Genomic DNA, 8,861 nt, shown 5'->3' with positions numbered 1-8,861 from the left:
ATTAACTAAATAAATAATAATTCAATTAACTAAATAAATAATAGAATGATAAGTAAACCAAGCAAACATCCATATAACATAATAAACAACAAATATTATATTTTATGTTGATATGTAGGGTTCATTCAGAAGAAGCTATCAAGATAAAAGCATCTCCATCAAAGCTCTTTACAAATGCAACAAAAATTTAACTTAGCGATATTATGCAGTCATCACAACATTCGAAAGAGGTATGATCTTAAAAACCTACTCTATAATGCATACAATTAAACCTAATTAAAATTTACCAATATACAGATACGCTATTGTACATTTAATGCAAAGATAACTACTAGTTATAATAGACTGAAGCTATGACTCTAAGCTTGCAAAGGCAACAACAAGAAGGTGGATATAGATGTTAATAATGAGTATTCAACTAATAAGTGTTCCAGAATCTCTGATGACTTAGAACATTACAAATGTAACACTGTTTGATGCAGTAGAAACTCTTATTTGATGCACAACAAAAGATATTAATTGCAAAGAAAAAATAGGTCAATCCTAACTTAATTTAAGTAATGAATTAGAAAAACAGAAAAATTGTCATATATATAAAATTAACATTTGTTCTCATTAACATTTATTATCATTCAAATCACTTATAAAGTTAAATGAGAAGATAAAAGATGAATGGGCCCAGGGAAAGATCATAGCATGAGAAATCCAGGTCCAGCCTGATGTCACAATCGATGTAGATGATGAAGATACCACTCTAGAATTACCCTAGAAAAATATAAATGTGAAGAAGACTTGATTTCGGCTCAATAAAAAATAAAATAGAAAGAATAAAAGTCAATATTTTCTTAATATTTTATAGAATACCCTAATTTTTTGAGTAAAATTAGGAATATTTGGAAGAGATTTTCATGAATTTTTAAATATTTTTATATACTATTCTGTGGATGCTTTTATAATATAAAACTATACTAGAGTTAGCATTAATATTTAGTTTTTAGTTTTTAATGAAGTCTATCAATGATTAGGAATAAAATCCAAATTCTCTTTTGTGTCATTTTAGCCACTTTTAATCAATTGTCTGGGCTTATTGGTGTTTGTGGGAAAAATTCGATGTAAAAGAAACGAAAGAAAAATTGATCTGTATTCTCTCAAAATCGATTACAATTTGGATTCCGATTACAAAAGAGAGGAGAATGAATTTGATTCTCTCCTTTGTTTAAAACTGGGTTCTTCACGGTGGCGATGAAGTACCTCCCTCAAATGCTCGTGTTGAGTTTGCTCTCCGTTGACGATCCGAATATCTTGATTCACTGGAACAATATCTTCCCCTCACAATTTGATGTTGTGGAGAACTTGCGTGGCAAGTTTGAAACTCTGGACGAGTTGATAACTCTGGACGAGTTGGAAACTCTTGAAAAAGAGTTGATTTGAACCGAGGATCGGTTCTCAAGCCAAGGCAGAAGGCTTCAAGGAATGCTCCAAAGGATGAATGCTGATCTCTCAATCTATGATGCTCCAAGATCTCCCCCTTTGCTGCCAAGTCCCAGATCCAAAAAGCCAGCCTGAACTCTATTGAGTTTACACTACAAGAAATTATATCTTTAACGAAGGGATTTCCCTTCGTTAAAGAGCTGAAAACCTTCGTTATTGTATGCTAACGACGGGGAAAAATCCCTTCGTCACCCGTCGTTGAAGCCCTCTTCGCTAAAGGGTCACGAAGGGATATACTACCCGTCGTTATAGAGTCTATAACGACGGAACATATTACCGTCGTTAATATTTACGACGGTAATTATCACCGTCGTTACCATCAGTAACGAGGATATTTTCTCGTCGTTACCATCAGTGACGGGATATTTTCCCGTCGTTACCATTAGTTACGGGGATATTTTCGTTAAAGAGCTGAAAACCTTCGTTATTGTATGCTAACGACGGGAAAAATTCCCTTCGTCACCCGTCGTTGAAGCCCTCTTCGCTAAAGGGTCACGAAGGGATATACTACCCGTCGTTATAGAGTCTATAACGACGGAACGTATTACCGTCATTAATATTTACGACGGTAATTATCACCGTCGTTACCATCAGTAACGGGGATATTTCCCCGTCGTTACCATCAGTGACGGGATATTTTCCCGTCGTTACCATCAGTGACGGGATATTTTCTTCTATAACCCGTGCTTCTAGATCAGATTGACTAGGGAGCGGTCCTCTCAAATCTTTCAAAGTAGTCCATGTGTTCTTCTTGAAACATAACTATTCTATTAACTCTAACTTAGCAATGCCCCTAGGTTGGCAAGTTTGTCTCAGTGAGGAATCAAGAATAGGTTATCACTGAATCAGTTCTCAAAGGCTTATTCCAACATTGGAGATTTTATTTACCTAAATGTAAGAGTTTGCCTTGCATGTCTCGTACTCAGACACCACCACCATGCACCTAAAGTTCTTCTCAACGTTAAGAAATTTAGGAAGTGGAAATTTTAATACAACTATAATTTCATCCTCCGTAAAAAGACATTCACTTGCGCACCTGAAAGACGCATTTTGTCTTAATGTCCTGTCCTGAATCTAATAATAAGTTCGTGTAAAGACATGTAGGTTCCTGATGAACGACGACTTCACATCATGAGGCAGGTAATTGACTACCCTGAACAGTTTAATAAAAAATTAAAGGAGGACTTCAGTAAATGGAATAATAAGTGCAAATATCTTAGATCTCATCAAATGTCTTGTAACTAGGGAAAAGAAAATGGAAAACATGTTATTCAAGAAAAGCAAATTTTATTTCAAAGAGATACCTTATTTGCAATTTCAACATAAAGATATTCATCGCTAAAGGGAGCCACATGTATCCTACAAGATTAGCAAAATAACAAATTGCCAGTAAGGAGTAGCTATAGAAGCTACAGTAGAAATTATAGAAGCATAGTGATATGGTTTATCATAAAGACAATCAGAACCTGAAGATAATCATCATGGTGAATATATAAATGACATTAAAAACAAGAACGAAGGTAAATTTATGCCAAAAAGTTCAGTCACCATGTTAACACGCAAATTGAATGTCTCTAGGGACATCAAGATTTTCACCTTCTCAAATATTGGAATATTATCATTGCATGTAAGTATTCAGAAAGGTATCGGTGGACAATAAACGACCATCTAAGTAGTTACGAGATCAGAATTATAACAGGTTATTGGAGAACCAATGGTAAAGGATTTATATAATGGTGATGACATCAGTTCCTTATATGTATTAGCTAGACGAGTGCTGCATATGTGCATTAGAGGCAAACAATAGTAAGATAGATCAGAATTATAACAGCTTTCTAGGAAACCAAGGGTAAGTGATTTATATAATGGTGATTACATCAGTCCTTGTATTAGCTAGACCAGTGCCGCATATGTGCACTAGTGGCAAACAATAGTAAGATAGATAGAAGCAAAAAAAAAGTTGTGCTCTCCTAAGTGAACGAGTAAAGTGAACTGAACCAAAACATATGCCTGATAAAGCAGTTTAAACCTTTAACCCAGCAATATCAAAACCAAAGTTAGGTCAATATTATCATGAGCACAAGCACAAGAGAAAAAAAAGCAGCACAAGGTTTAGGAATAAGGGATTCATGAAAACAAATGTCGAAGTGATATAACAATTAAGATATTGAACTAGTACTAGCTTTTGCACTGAGACACATGCCTGACGGCATCAACTATCAGAGTCTTGAGTCAGGTTGGCTAAATCCTAGAATAGCACTCTCAAATCTAAGCTTGCAGTCATGCATAGTGATAATAAGGACTGACAATGGAAGCCCTCTGATGGATGCTAACTAAGCCATTGGACTTGGAAATGGCTTGTTGGTAGTGGTAGCTATATCTGTAGACAATGCAATTTCACACAAGATGAATAGGTGTCTATACTGAAGTCTTAAAAACTATTGGGAGAAAGAAAGGAAACAGATAACTAAATTCATGAGGGCATATCAGTATTATTTATTGCAACATGGTTTCATATTCAACAATTATAGAGTCAAGTATAGGTTCCCTTTGAAGCATAAAAGAATTATAATGCTGGATTTTAGACAAGTAGGATTGTCATGTCTATAGAACAAAATATCCTACCATTGCCATTATAGAAACAAATGTAGCATGGTTGCTTCAACCATCCCAGAAACAGAATGAAAACTGTTCTTCTTACCTTCCAAGTGTTGGGAACATTTTCCCATTAGGGGCAAGAAACCGATCTCTTGCGATCACGTAGGACTCCAGCATCCTCTCATTAACCAAAAGAGTACCTAGAAAAGATTCCAAGATCATACTTTTTCATATATACTGAATATGCTAGCATGTAGTCACAAGAAAAAAATCATGATACAAACCTTATAATTGTGTATAAAAGGTCAGCGCATAAACTAATACAGCTTGTACAGTTTGCAAGGGGAAAGGAGGGAAAGGAGGGAAAGGAGGGAAAGGAGGGAAAGAACTTGATACTCAACGAAAAAACTAGAACTCTCAGACCCTTATTCATATTTCAGAAACTACTCAAGTTATTCCGGTTACTAAAGCAAGGAACAACTGAAATTACAGATAAGAAAATGCCAGAACCAGTTCGTCTATCATGTGAACGGTTTTGCTCGCAGAACTTCACAGTGTTGGATCAAATATTAATAAGTATATGCAGAACAATTTGATTGTTGCTTCTAGATTTCCCAGTTGAAATCAGCATGACAACACTTAAAACACAATGAAATGGGACCAGGAAGAATAGTGGATAATCTTTATTTTTCAATTGAGAAACAGTATCACAACATTCAAATCAGCTTGAATTGTTTGTATATGTTGATAATCTTATTTTTTTTGAGCCAGAAGTCATCAAACATTGATAAAGAAATGATTCACTTTAGACAGAGTGCCAAGTTAAGAATCACTCAAGATGCCCCTCAAATCCCAGAATAAGCCCTCTATTAATTGGGTGGAAAGAAAATTTGATATGAATACATACTCATTGGCCCAGAAATCAGAATATCTGCTTTCTCATGTAATTCAGCTTCCTCAATTTTACCTTTGATAACCTGTCAAACAAAGCCAAGAAAAAGCCAGATAAATAAGCACACGTATAAGATGGTAACAAGTCGAATGAAAAACAAATGTCACTGGCAAATATAAATCTTATCAAACCGTTGGCGTTTCACCGTGGCGACGATGGGGCAAGGCGATCACTTGGCGGTGCTGGGCCGACGCCGACGACGGGGCGACGAGGTTGGTCGGGCGACGACGTTGCTGGGGCGACGAGGCGACGATCGCCAACGCTGGGGCCGACGAGAAATTGCTAGGTTTCCCTGAGCGGTGCGGGATGGCAGTGGCAGCGCGGGTCGGCAACGTTTTGTTAAATACATATAGTTGCGGTTAGAAGGTGATTTGGGTTTCGGGTTATTTATATTAATTTTGATTACTACTCCTATTATCATTAGTAGTTATGACTAATAAAGGTAATGGATCCCTTCGTCTTTAATGAGACCCAATAACGACGGTATTAGGACTAATTTAATGAAGGGACTAGAAAACCGTTACCCATCTCACATCATTCCTATAATATTTGCAATCACTCGACGAAGGCTTTAAAAACCTGTCGTTATTATATGCACATTAACGACGGTCAACTAATCCCTTTACTAATTTTGGTCATTAAATATTGTATTTCTTGTAGTGTCCCCCTCTAGTCGCCAGCCGACATCTGTAAAGCGAGGGACAACTCAGTATGCCCACGTGACTTCTGTCACACTCACAAGTCACTTCCCGGACATCGCGAAGACACCGTCTCTCATGCTGAAATAACTTCCCCTCCAGTTGCCAGCCGACACCTGTAGAGAGAGAGATGACTCACCTTCCAGCTCACACTTTGTCACCGCTACTCTGTATAGCCGAAATAACCAGTCTGCCATGAACATCCACTCTATATATGGAGGTTGTTCACCATCAGAAAGAAGGAGGATCGAAGGTAACCTAATCTATCCTAACAAAAACTCTCAGCGTAATTTAAATCTTCCTCCTGACCTAAACTAAGAGATGATGATCTCTAATGCACATAGCATAAGAACATATAGTTCTAAACCCCGCTCGAGTTTAAGTTCATCAACTGACTTGACCGTCGGAGGTACCACGGGGGAACTAGTCCCCGTCCTCTTACGGGTTTGTTCTTCTAGTCTTTGTAGCAGATCCGGATATCCTAGTTCAAGAACGAAGCATAAAGTCGAAGAAGGGAGCGGGTCCTCCATCATCCTTCATCACCCCATAACCATCCACTTATGGAATAATTGGTTGTTTGATATTGAGCATCAACAGTTTGATGCCCACCGTGGGGTCACTCTTCTTTTTCGAGAAGACATGCCAAGTTCTGATCAAGGGTCTGATTCTACTCACTTTGAAGAATAACATCAGAATTGTATCATCCAAGCTAAATGAAGTCAGACGTTGCATCATTCAAGTTAAGAAGGATTAGCCTATGGCTATGATGAGCCAACATAGGCATAGCCCTCAAGGGCTTCTACAGCTTTCTGGGGAGCACTGGCTAAGCAGGTCATCCATAAGATGATGGAACCGCTTTCAGAATCCCGAAAGCCCTATTGGAGCAGACACACCACTATAGTGATTGTCTAGCTTGAACATGCAGTACAGGCTTCTTATCGCTGCCACAGACGAACTCCACCTTCTAGACAGCCAAAAAACCTAGAGTTGGATCATAAAACAGAACCCTACCTCTTCCATTGGTTCTGTTCAAATCCAAAGTCACTTAAGCTCCAACTGACAATAGCTCATCTGAGCATAGGAGCAGTGATTAAGTCTGTAATAGGCGCCTGGGACCATAAGGATTATTTGTAGAAAACTCCCCTATATCACGGGTGAGATTGTGGGAAAAACTTAGGGCCAGTTAGTTGATTATTCTCAGGAAGAATGATCTTAGCCCTTCAACCGACGCCTTCACCACTAAATTTGCCTAAGCTCTGGTGGTCGAAGCATGGGACCCGCATGATCCCTATAAGGGAGAGTTCTCCATTCACAGCATGGTCCAGTCCTCAGTACTCCCGAAGCTCCTTCAAGAAAACTACCACGGTTTATCATTTTCAGGGAGTACAATACCGACTGGTGGATTCTCTCTCCAAGAGAGTTTCCACCACAAAAGGTACCACGTAGCTTCTGGTCGCGCCCTCAATCCTCGTGACCTTAACTTGGATAACACCATCCAACATGATTCATGGCATCTGGGCAGTTCCTTTTGCCAAGAGCCGGCATGCCAACCTTCCGCCTTCAAGACCTTACTGAAGATTCAGACTCAGAAAGAACCTTGGCTGATGAGATGGCAAATGGAGTTCCAACCCATCTTCGTTTATCAAACAAGTCGTTTGCTATGAAAGCAAGCAAAATCCAATAGAAAGAGGTTCTATATTAGCAGCCTCATCCACTACAAAATTGCCTTTGAAGCAGAGCCAAAGCAAGATCATAAGTGGTTCAATTTCCTTTTGAGCATCAGATGCCTGCAAAGGATATTTTTTATGATGATGTAAAATACAGAACTGATAAAATGTTATTCAATATGAATTAACTCTGATCTCGTAGGGATCAATGCTTCACTATGGCCAAAGACCTAGGTGTCATGTAAGACCTAGGCACCCGTAACAAGCCTTTGGTACCTCATCAGGAATAAACCCAAAGCATAACAATTTGGCCGACTCCTACAGTCGTCTCTCAGCCTTAGGGGAAGGAAAGCCCTAGCCAACTCTCAAGAGTTCTAGGCATTCTACTCCTTAGTCGAATTGTTAAAGCCATTGGTACCTCTTAAGGAATAAACCCAAGGCACAACAACTCCTCAGTTGGATAAGAAAGCCCATGACTCTTTATCAAGGTAAGCCTAAGGCATAACATATGGTTGATTCCTTCGGTTCTCATCGGTCATCATGGACAAACCCTTGGTTCCTCTTCAGGGTAAACCTAAGGCACAACGACTCCTCAGTTGGAAATAAAGCCATTGGTACCTCTTCAGGTTAAACCCAAGGCACTCCTCAGTCGGAAAGAAAGCCCATGGCTCTTTATCAAGGTAAGTCCAAGGCATAACATATGGTCGATTCCTTCAACTCTCATCGATCATCATGGACAAGCCCTTGGTACCTCTTCAGGGTAAACCCAAGGCACAATGACTCCTCAGTCGGAAAGAAAGCCCTTGGTACCTTTTCAGGGTAAACCCAAGGCACAACGACTCCTCAGTCGAAAAGAAAGCCCATTGCTCTTTATCAAGGTAAGCCCAAGGCATAACATATGGTCGATTCCTTCGGCTCTTATCGATCATCATGGACAAGCCATTGGTACCTTATCAGGAATAAACCTAAGGCACAACCCTTTGGCCGACTCCTACAATCGTCTCTCGGCCTTAGGGGAACGAAAGCCCTAACCAACTCTCAAGAGTTCTAGGCATTCGACTCCTCAGTCAAATTATTAAAGCCCTTGGTACCTCTTCAGGGTAAACCTAAGGTACAATGACTCCTCAGTCAGAAAGAAAGCCCTTGGTACCTCTTCAGGATAAACCCAAGGCACAACGACTCCTCAGTCGAATAACATCCCTTGGCTCTTTATCAAGGTAAGCCCAAGACACAACCCTATGGTCGACTCCCATAATCATTACTCGACCATACATGGATTATGTAAGACCTAGGCACCTCCGTAAGACCTAGGCACCCAACCTCAGGGTTAACACTCTGCCAAAAGGTATTCATAAACCTAAGGTATGAATATTAAGTGTATGGCTAATACTTAATTGATCTAAAAGCTTAAGCAGACATAAGTCAAGTTGTGGTCAATTAAATTCTCAGCCAAAA

This window comes from Asparagus officinalis, chromosome 5 (assembly GCF_001876935.1).
Source record: "Asparagus officinalis chromosome 5, Aspof.V1, whole genome shotgun sequence".
NCBI classification, from domain to species: Eukaryota; Viridiplantae; Streptophyta; class Magnoliopsida; order Asparagales; family Asparagaceae; genus Asparagus; species Asparagus officinalis.
Note: the sequence above shows the minus strand (reverse complement) of the source record.